We start from the raw sequence: 8,991 nt of genomic DNA, 5'->3' as shown, positions 1-8,991 counted from the left end.
ATAGATAATAATCGATTAAAAAAAAAAAAAGGTGTATATCATATCTGCATCCTATTAATAATCGACGGATTTGGATACCTTTAAACGGATGCGGATACAAATTCAGAGGCAAATTTCGATTATCTATTTATACCCCTAACTAAAACATGAGATTTCACCGTTCCAGTTTTTTTGAGCTAACACGGTTTCAATTCTTCCCAAGCCAAAAAGAGTTAAAGGAGAATAAATGAAGGACCTCAAGTCTAACGGCTACATAGCCCACAGGTCTCCTTAAACAGCCTTTGATGCTTGTGAAGTCGCTTGAGATTATCAAAAAATATCAATTTTTAAATTAAGTTATGTATTGATGTGATAAGTGCTTGTCGCTAGCGGTTATGATGAACAATTGTTTTCTAAAACTTTTTAAAACACAGCCATGGATGCTCGTGAAGTCACTCGACCCTATCAAAAAAATATTAATTTTTTAAATTTAAGTCATACAATAATGTGACAAGTGATTGTATAGATAACTTTTAAAATGCGTGAAGAAATTGGTAGGAACTTTCTCCAATTCAAAATCATCTTTATTAATGAAACTCATAAAAAATATATATATTATTATAAATGAGTAATATATTATTTGAATATTTGTCCAGTCTGTTTAGCAAATATTCGATTCGAATCCGAGTGGATTTCAGTTATTCATTTACAAGTGTAGTTGCCTACTATTTTATTCACCTGCTAAGCTGTGATTAGTTTATTTTTCTATTCATGCTCTGTCTCATATGGAATGTCTAGTAGAAAAATCAATATGTAGGACCCACTATAGGATTTCATGCCGATGTCACACTGACGAATCACAAAATGCAAACAGGGGAATGCTTGGAATATTTCGAAATTACTTCATTCATGCACCAACCCAAACCTCCCCATGGGAGATTTTAGTCTCAATTGTTAAATCTCAACGATCAAGATCGAAAACCTTAAAATTGAGATTTCAATTAGATGGTCCGATTTGCTTCGCTTAACAGTCACACATAGTAGTCAAAATCCTTACCGGAAAAATAATCAAGGTTCAAACAGTTTCCTCTCTTAGTCTAGGGTTGGACTTGAACCATGACCTGCGAGTTCATCTACGTCAGGGGGTTTCTTCCTAACTCAACTGCACAGTCAAGATGAGGTAACGAGTGCCACCCAGCACGGGCCCTGGCTCGTTAAGAGCCATCTAATTATTCTATGAGTTTACAATTTGGGTTCATGTTTTCACTGTTCCGTGAAACTTTCATTCTCAGGTTCTTGTCAAATTGATTGGAAACAAACTGGGTCGATTTACAGAGGCAAAACTTCACTTTCTCAGCCCTTTTGCTCTCAGTCTGAGGATTCAAAAGCTGGATAGAGGAATGATACGGAAAAACTTCGATATGCAAAGATGCCCATCATTTGTTTCTTTTGTGGGCGTGTAGGACTGACGACTCCCTCAGATGTTGCTGAAAATCCGAAAAGTGTGGGTAACCTTCATAAAAAGACAAACCCACCGGAGAGAAATAACAAACCCACCAAAAGGAGAGAGGAAGTTTCCTCTTATCTCTCTTTCGCCCACACTTTTTGACAAATGAGAGTCTCTCTTCCCTTGTCTTCGAACAAAGAAATTTTGACATAAACAGAATGACAACACGTCACCACACCGTCCATCGCCTTTCTTTTTCCATCTATAAATGGAACTTTAATTTGGCAGCAGCCGCCAGCTGCCAAAGGTGAGATTTTTGCTACGAAACATGTTTAGATTTCAACGGTTGAGATTCAAAAATGGTAGGTTTAAATGTAAAAATAAAATTTTTATTTTGTTAAACTTATTCTTAAGTTTTCAAATTTATAAATTATACCCTTCTTAGTCGGGGAACTCATTCCGTCCAAATACTCTTCTTCCTTGGGACCAACCCTGTCCTTCACTAGAGTTTCAGACCTACATGGTTTCGAACAACGATCGTTGTGTCGGTTTCCTTAAAGAATGAATCCTGGAGGCGTAAGACGCTGGAATTGGTTTCCTTCAGGGACGAATCCTGGACGTGTGAGATGCTAGAATCCACGTCGGGTAGTGCTGGCTGATTAGGAAGACAACCTGAGGTAATCAACGCTGATACAAAAGTTGGGTTCGATCATCATCATCACCTCCGACTTCACCGTCGCTATCACGCCCTTTGGACGAACCTGAGGTAATCCATGCCACAAGCCTGCAATCGGTCTTCGAATCGTTCTCCATCCGTTGATTATGATGATCGAACCCAACATTGCTATTACCCCAAGAAGATTCAACCTGTTCTAGAGAAATACACAACATCAAATATTCCCTCTCATACACCTCGAATTCAATTGGATGGAATGAGTTCCCGATTCAGAAGGGTATAATTTGTAAATTTGAAAACTTTAAAATAAATTTAGTAAAATAAAAATTTTCTGTTTACATTTAAATCCATTACTTTTGAATCTGAATCGTTGAAATCAAAATGTATTACGTGGCAAAAATCCCACCTTTGGGTGCTGGCGGCAGCCGCTGCCTGCAAGTTAAAATCCATCTATAAATAAGGTGGGGGTTTGCTTGAGAGATTCAACACTTGAATTGAGAGAACATCTAAAGTGTGTTTAGAGTGCTGAGCAAAATGTCTTCAAAGTTAGAATAGTGGGTTAGTAGCTTCTTTAAGGCTGCCTTTGTTTGTTGTAATAAAGGTAGGATGGGGGAAAAAATGATGAGAAAATTTTGGAAAAAACATACTTTTTCACTAAATCTTAGGTGTAAATTGTTTGGTTATTTGGAGTGGGAAAGTTAAAGACAAGTTTCCTTAAATTAATAAAACTTGTCTGATGAGGTGACAAATTAATTTTCCCACCCCATGCATTTTCAAAACCCGATAAAATATGTGAGACTTCGTGAAAAAATGAAAAATCAAAAAGTGAGACCCATAATTAATATTTTTCCTACAAAGTCCCTTTCCTTTCCTTCTCCCTCACCCCATTACACATGAGACTCATTTTTTTCTACCCCACCTTTGCAAACAAACGCAGCCTAAGGGTTGAGAGTGAATTGAGAGAGGGTGTATAGGGGTATCCAATTTTGGATGCAAGGTTGGGTTTGGCTGTAAATCCGAGCACTATATAAATTTTGTATTTCCACCCTTATAGTGAAAAAGTTTCATTATGTCCGAGAATGTAGGCAAAGCCTAATCACGTACATCTTGTATGTGTGTTTCTTTTGTGGTCTTCCCACACAAGTACTCATGGGCACTATTCACGAATACTTTTTTTTACTTTATTTTTCTTCGTCGATCTTATACACTAGGGAGAAAAATGAACCGTGTATCGATATTTTTCCCAACAAGTAGTACCAATGGTTCTCGTGATTGTTCGTAAAAAGATGTTGACAGAGGCAAAAGCCATAAGACAGATTATTAGCTTGAACGGGAAAAATAAAAAAAGGAGAAGAAGAGTCAATTTCTAATGAAACAAGAGGTCCTTACACCACAAAACTTGATGTGGACAAAATTGAATGCTACCACACCAACGAAGAGTTAAAATGATGATAAAAATAGAGGAAAAGATACCTACCAAGCTTTGTAGATCAAGTATGGGGTTGGATCTATTAGGAATGTAATGATCAATGGAGGATGCATCGAGGTGACGTAGATTAAATCGAGGCTGATGAAACAACTCTTGCAGGCAAAAACAAAACTACATTCCAAAACAAAGTTCGTTAGAGCACTGAAGATGATATGATTCGATTTCTTTTATGGGTTAAGCAATGAATTTCAACTAGCAGTTACTTGAAATAAGGAAATAAGAGAGTATTAAAGTTTTAGACAAGCGAGGAATAAGGAAATTAAATTTTTGTATGAGTAACTAATATTGAGAGAATATAAGATTTTTTTTTCCCGATATAAAGAGAGAATATAAAATGTTGTGATTCGATTTCTACAAAATCTGGAGGAGAAAAACGAGTACGGAAATTAAATTTTTATTGAGTAACTGAATATTAAGAGATAATTTAAGATTGTCGTGAGGTGGTTTCTACAGAATCTAGAAAAAAGAAAAAAGAAAAACGAAAGGTACAATCTTGGGTGTCTTTTACTTTCTTTTTTGGATTGAGCAATCTTTTGATCACTTTATTAATTTTATTCGTTTTTGTAAATAATATAATATAATATAATGGTATGATAGCAATCAAAATGCCAAAAATATCCAATAAAACATAGGTAAAGAAATAATAGACAATAGAAAACTAAAGGTATTTAAAAAAAAAGGACATGAAAGATTTGCCACAAAACAGGAGTACATGTTTTTCTATAATAGTATGATAAGATGTGCATGGAGCTATATGAGAAAGTGAAACCAGACCTACATGGCCAGTTTTTTGCATGACTGTTGGTGTGCGTGAATACGTACAAGAGGATTAGAGGATGTACAAATAGTAATCTATAAATGAATGCAATGCAAAAAATTATAGAGAGCCCTAGGAGATGATAGTGGCACGATTGTAGGAATGTTCTCCTAGGGCACGATTGTAGGAATGCTATCTAAAATCATTCCTCTATGAAATTAAGGAAAAAAAAAAAAAAAAAAAAAAAGTAATTGATCTACATCTTTACCTTGCTTGGGTTCCCTTTCGAGTTCCCAAAAAGATTAAAGAAAACTTAAAAGGTTGGAGTAGGAGATCTTACCATGAAAAACTTTCTTTATTACAAAAGAGAGAGAATATAAGCAACATCAAACAAGCTTGGAATGCCAAGCCTCAAGATAAAAATGAGGCATACATAATTTTTGAGCATTTTCTATTATGATTTTATTGTTAATTCTTACAGATAATATTATATTGTATAATGGTCTTTTTGTAGGTTTGAAACAGTTCCAAAACTTGAAAACTCTCAACTTGAGTGAGTGTAGAAATCTTTTGTCACCAAACTTTTCATGGTTTCCTTGTTTAGAGCAACTAACTTTTGAAGGAAGTGTAGAAATCCTTTGTCACTGAACTTTTCATGGTTTCCTTGTTTGGAGCAACTAACTTTTGAAGGTTGCAGATCCTTGGAATATATAGATGACTCCCACTGGAATATTGAGTTGGCACAAGAGTCTTAATCTTAACTGGTATTCATCAGTTAAGCAGTTGGCAAAGTCCATTGGTAATTTGAAATCTTTAACTGAGTTGAGATTGAATCATTTAAAAGTTGTCACCTTGCCTGATGGTGTTGGAGTACTAGATAGGCTTAAGGTATAAGATGTTGCGAATTGCAATGAACTAGTGTGGTTACCAAAATCAATTCAAAGAATGAAATGTTTGCATACAATTGACCTAAGAAATTAACAGTGGCGTTCATAGACTTCCTGATGACTTTTGTTGAGTATAGCTCATGCTTCACATTGTGTTGTTGATGGACACGGGGTCCCAGGAGGCATCCTTGGAGGGGTGTGGGGGCAGCAACCTTGGAGCCTATGGAGAATCCACGTTTCTTTGGGCCTCAGAATTTCTTTATAGTTTGGGCTTGGGCCCATGAATAGTCCCCTCTCAGGAGTGGGGCAAATGAGAATGGGAGAGGAGGATAACTTGATCTTCAAGTCTTCAAATGTATTCTGACATTCCTCAGTCCAAATCAACTCTGAAGTGGTGTTGAGAATCTTCAATGCTGTGAAGAAAGGTAAACAACGTTCTCTAGATTTTACCAAAAAGCGACTTGAAGCAAGCACCCTTCCTGTTAAGCATTGAATCTCTTTTATGGTACGTGGTGGCTGCATATCTATGATAGCCTGATCTTCATAGGATTTGCTTCAATGCTCTCTATGAAACCATAAACCCCAGGAACTTCTCGGATGAGACCCAAAAAATACACTTCTCGGGTTTCAAGCGCATCTTTTGTTCTCGAAGAACGTTGAAGACTTCCGACAAGTCACTAATGTGATCTTTCTGCTAGATGCTCTTAACCATCATGTCATCCACATAGATCTCCATGTTGGTGCCCGATTTGCTTACAAAATTTCTTGTTGATTGCTCTCTGATAAGTGACCCCAACATTCTTTAGACCAAAAGGCATTACTTTGTAAAAATAGCTTTCTCGATTGGTCATAAAGGAGGTATGGACCTCATCCTTTGGTGCCATCAAAATTTGGTTGTATCCGGAGTATGCATCCATGAAGCTCAACACTTCATGCCATGCTGTAGCATCAATGAACAAATCAATGTGAAGTAGTGGGTAGCAATCTTTAGGACATGCCTTGTTAAGGTCTGTATAACTCGTAGGTCCCGTACACATTCTCCACTTCTCACTTGCTTTCTTCACCATTACCACGTTGGCTAACCACCTAGGGCATTCAATTGGTGAGATAAACCCATATTTCGCAAGCTTTTCTATTTCTATTTGAATTGCTTGTTGCCTTTCGGTGGAGAAGTTTCTTCTCTTATGAATCAATGGGATTGCCCCTTGTTGATCCACAAGTGATGTTCAGCAATGTTGCAATTGATTCCTGGCATATCATTAGCAGACCAAGCGAATACATCCGTATTCTAGGCCAAGAAAGATGTCAACTCCTCCTTGAAGTCTTCTTGGTGCTCTGAACAAATATTGGTTTCTCGCTTTGGATGCGTAAGACTCCAAGGAACCTTTTGCAAATTTTCAACCGGTTCTCCTCGTTGCATTTGGCTCTCATCTCTATCATCGTGCACTTTAACAGTGAGAGTAATTCCTGAAAGTGGAGTTGTTGACTGCTTCTGAATGAAGTTAAGGTAACATGTCCTAGATTGTTTCTGATCAGTCTTGTAGACTCCCACACCTTCGGCTATTGGAAACTTCATCATCATATGTTTGGGAGAAATTACTGCTCCCATTGCAGTTAGCATTGGGTGACTCAGGATGATGTTATAAGCTAACAAGTTGTGCACAACCATGAACATGGTGGGCAAAGTCACTTGTCGGGGAAAAATTCCCAAAGTCAAATCCAACTGTATATTCCCTTCTATAGTGGTGGAACTTCCTGAAAATTCATAGAGCAAAACTGCACGGAAAGCATCCAGAGACAAAATGTCTGCTGATGATTCAGTGTCGACTAGGACTCTGTATATCATGTGATTTGCCAACCTAACCTTGATCACGATGCCATCCTCATGTGGAGTACAATCGATACCCTTATAAATTATTTGGCATAAATGCTACAATTCTAAACCATGGTGAGGGCATTCTTGGAGGAGGCTTTGGAACCTCTCCATTACCTTAGAAAAATACTTATTGGGTTTTTGACGAAATTGAAAAATGTCATTTCTTATTTATTCGTCTTAGAAAAAGGAAAGAATTTTTTTAAGAATAGGGCAGTGAATTGTTCCCATGTGGTAATGCTATCCAAAGGTAGGCTATAAAGCCACTTTTTGGCTTGGTCCTTTAATGCAAAGGTAATAAACTGTAGTCTTATGGAATTATCAGTGAGTTGTTGTACTTTCATAAGAACACAAACCTCCTCAAACTCCCTAAGGAACAAATATATATCTTGATTAGGTAACCCATGAAATTGGGGTAACATAGACAGATAATTAAGTTTAAGTTCAAAATTGTTACCCCTCATGTCAGGTAAACGTATAAAAGAAGGTTGTGCAGATCGAGTTGAATAAAATCTATCTCTAAGACTCTTAGGTGGAGATTTGTCTCCCATAGTCAAAGTAGATACTCGAATAAGTAGATTGGTGGAATCACAGTCCAGACACGCATGCACTAACCTCCTAAATTAAAGGCTCTTATGAGAGAATGAGTTTTTATTTTTTATTTTTTAAAATAAAGTAACTAAATAAGAAAATAAAAGAAAATAATAAAAACAAAAACATAAACAAAAACAAAAGGAGAAGTAGTGAATTTCCCCACCACAAAGATTGAAACAATGATTCCAAAGTTGTAAGGTTGCCGTATAGCTGAGCACTGTATATGTTTGACAACAAGGAAATTCGTATAGTATTCGGAACTACCTACAATTGAATCCTAGGGATTCTGCAGTAGAGTGGGGACTACTATACATTTTTGTTTCTACTCTAGTTAAGAGTAAAATCTTTGAAATAAAATAATAATAAAAATATTTCGATTTACCTAAGAACGAGAAAAATAAAATGGACTAATACCTCCCCGGCAACGGTGCCAAAAACTTTTTTGTAAAATAAAAATAACCGCAAGCGCACAATATTGTGTAGCTAACAGGTCGATCTCAGGGTTAGAATTTAACCTCTTAATGGTAATGCGATAGTACAATGATTCAGATTTGTTAACTAATTAATTAAACTAAACGAGCGGTCCTAATCTATACATCTGATGCAATCAAATTGAGACGAAAAATAAAGTAAACATAACCAACGCATAAATAAAAGGTAGAAAAAAAATGCAAACAATAAATAAATAAAAATAAAAGGGAAGTGATCCGAGTGTCAACTCTGGATTGAGGGAAGGGAATTATAATTATAATGACTTTGACCGTGAACCCTTTGCTGTAGCTTACCGTCACCTGATTGGGGAACAAATATTAAAAGAAAAATGCAAAAAAGAAATAATCAAAGCAATAAAAGGAAAATGAAAATCTTAACCAAAGAGAAACATGACAAAAAAAAAAAAAAAAAAAAAAAAAAAATTAACTTGAACAAACAATTCGAATCTCAACCAACCCTAACAACCAGATCTATAATAATTTAGATTTGCAATTGCTAGACCCAAAGAGAAACTTGAACTGGAAATTGAAATTGCATTTATAAAAATAAAATAAATACACTTGTATAAAATATATTACACAACTTCAATAATACGTGAAGAGGAAAAGTGAAGAAAAAAAAAAAAAAAAAATAGTAGTACGTGAAGAGGAAAAGTGGAGAGAGAGAAAAAAAAAACTTTGACTTACACGTAGAGAATGTGGAGAAGAAAGAAAGTCTGGAAGAAGGAAAGAAGAAAAAAAAAACTTAAAAAAAAAAGTGATTTTGGTTTAATTAAGGAAAAAAATAAAATAAAATAT

The sequence above is a fragment of the Hakea prostrata genome, chromosome 9 (genome assembly GCF_041222555.1).
Source record: "Hakea prostrata isolate BN-2017 chromosome 9, UWA_Hpros_2, whole genome shotgun sequence".
In the NCBI taxonomy this organism is placed as follows: Eukaryota; Viridiplantae; Streptophyta; class Magnoliopsida; order Proteales; family Proteaceae; genus Hakea; species Hakea prostrata.
The sequence above is the reverse complement of the archived record's forward strand: the minus strand, read 5'-3'. Positions refer to the sequence as shown.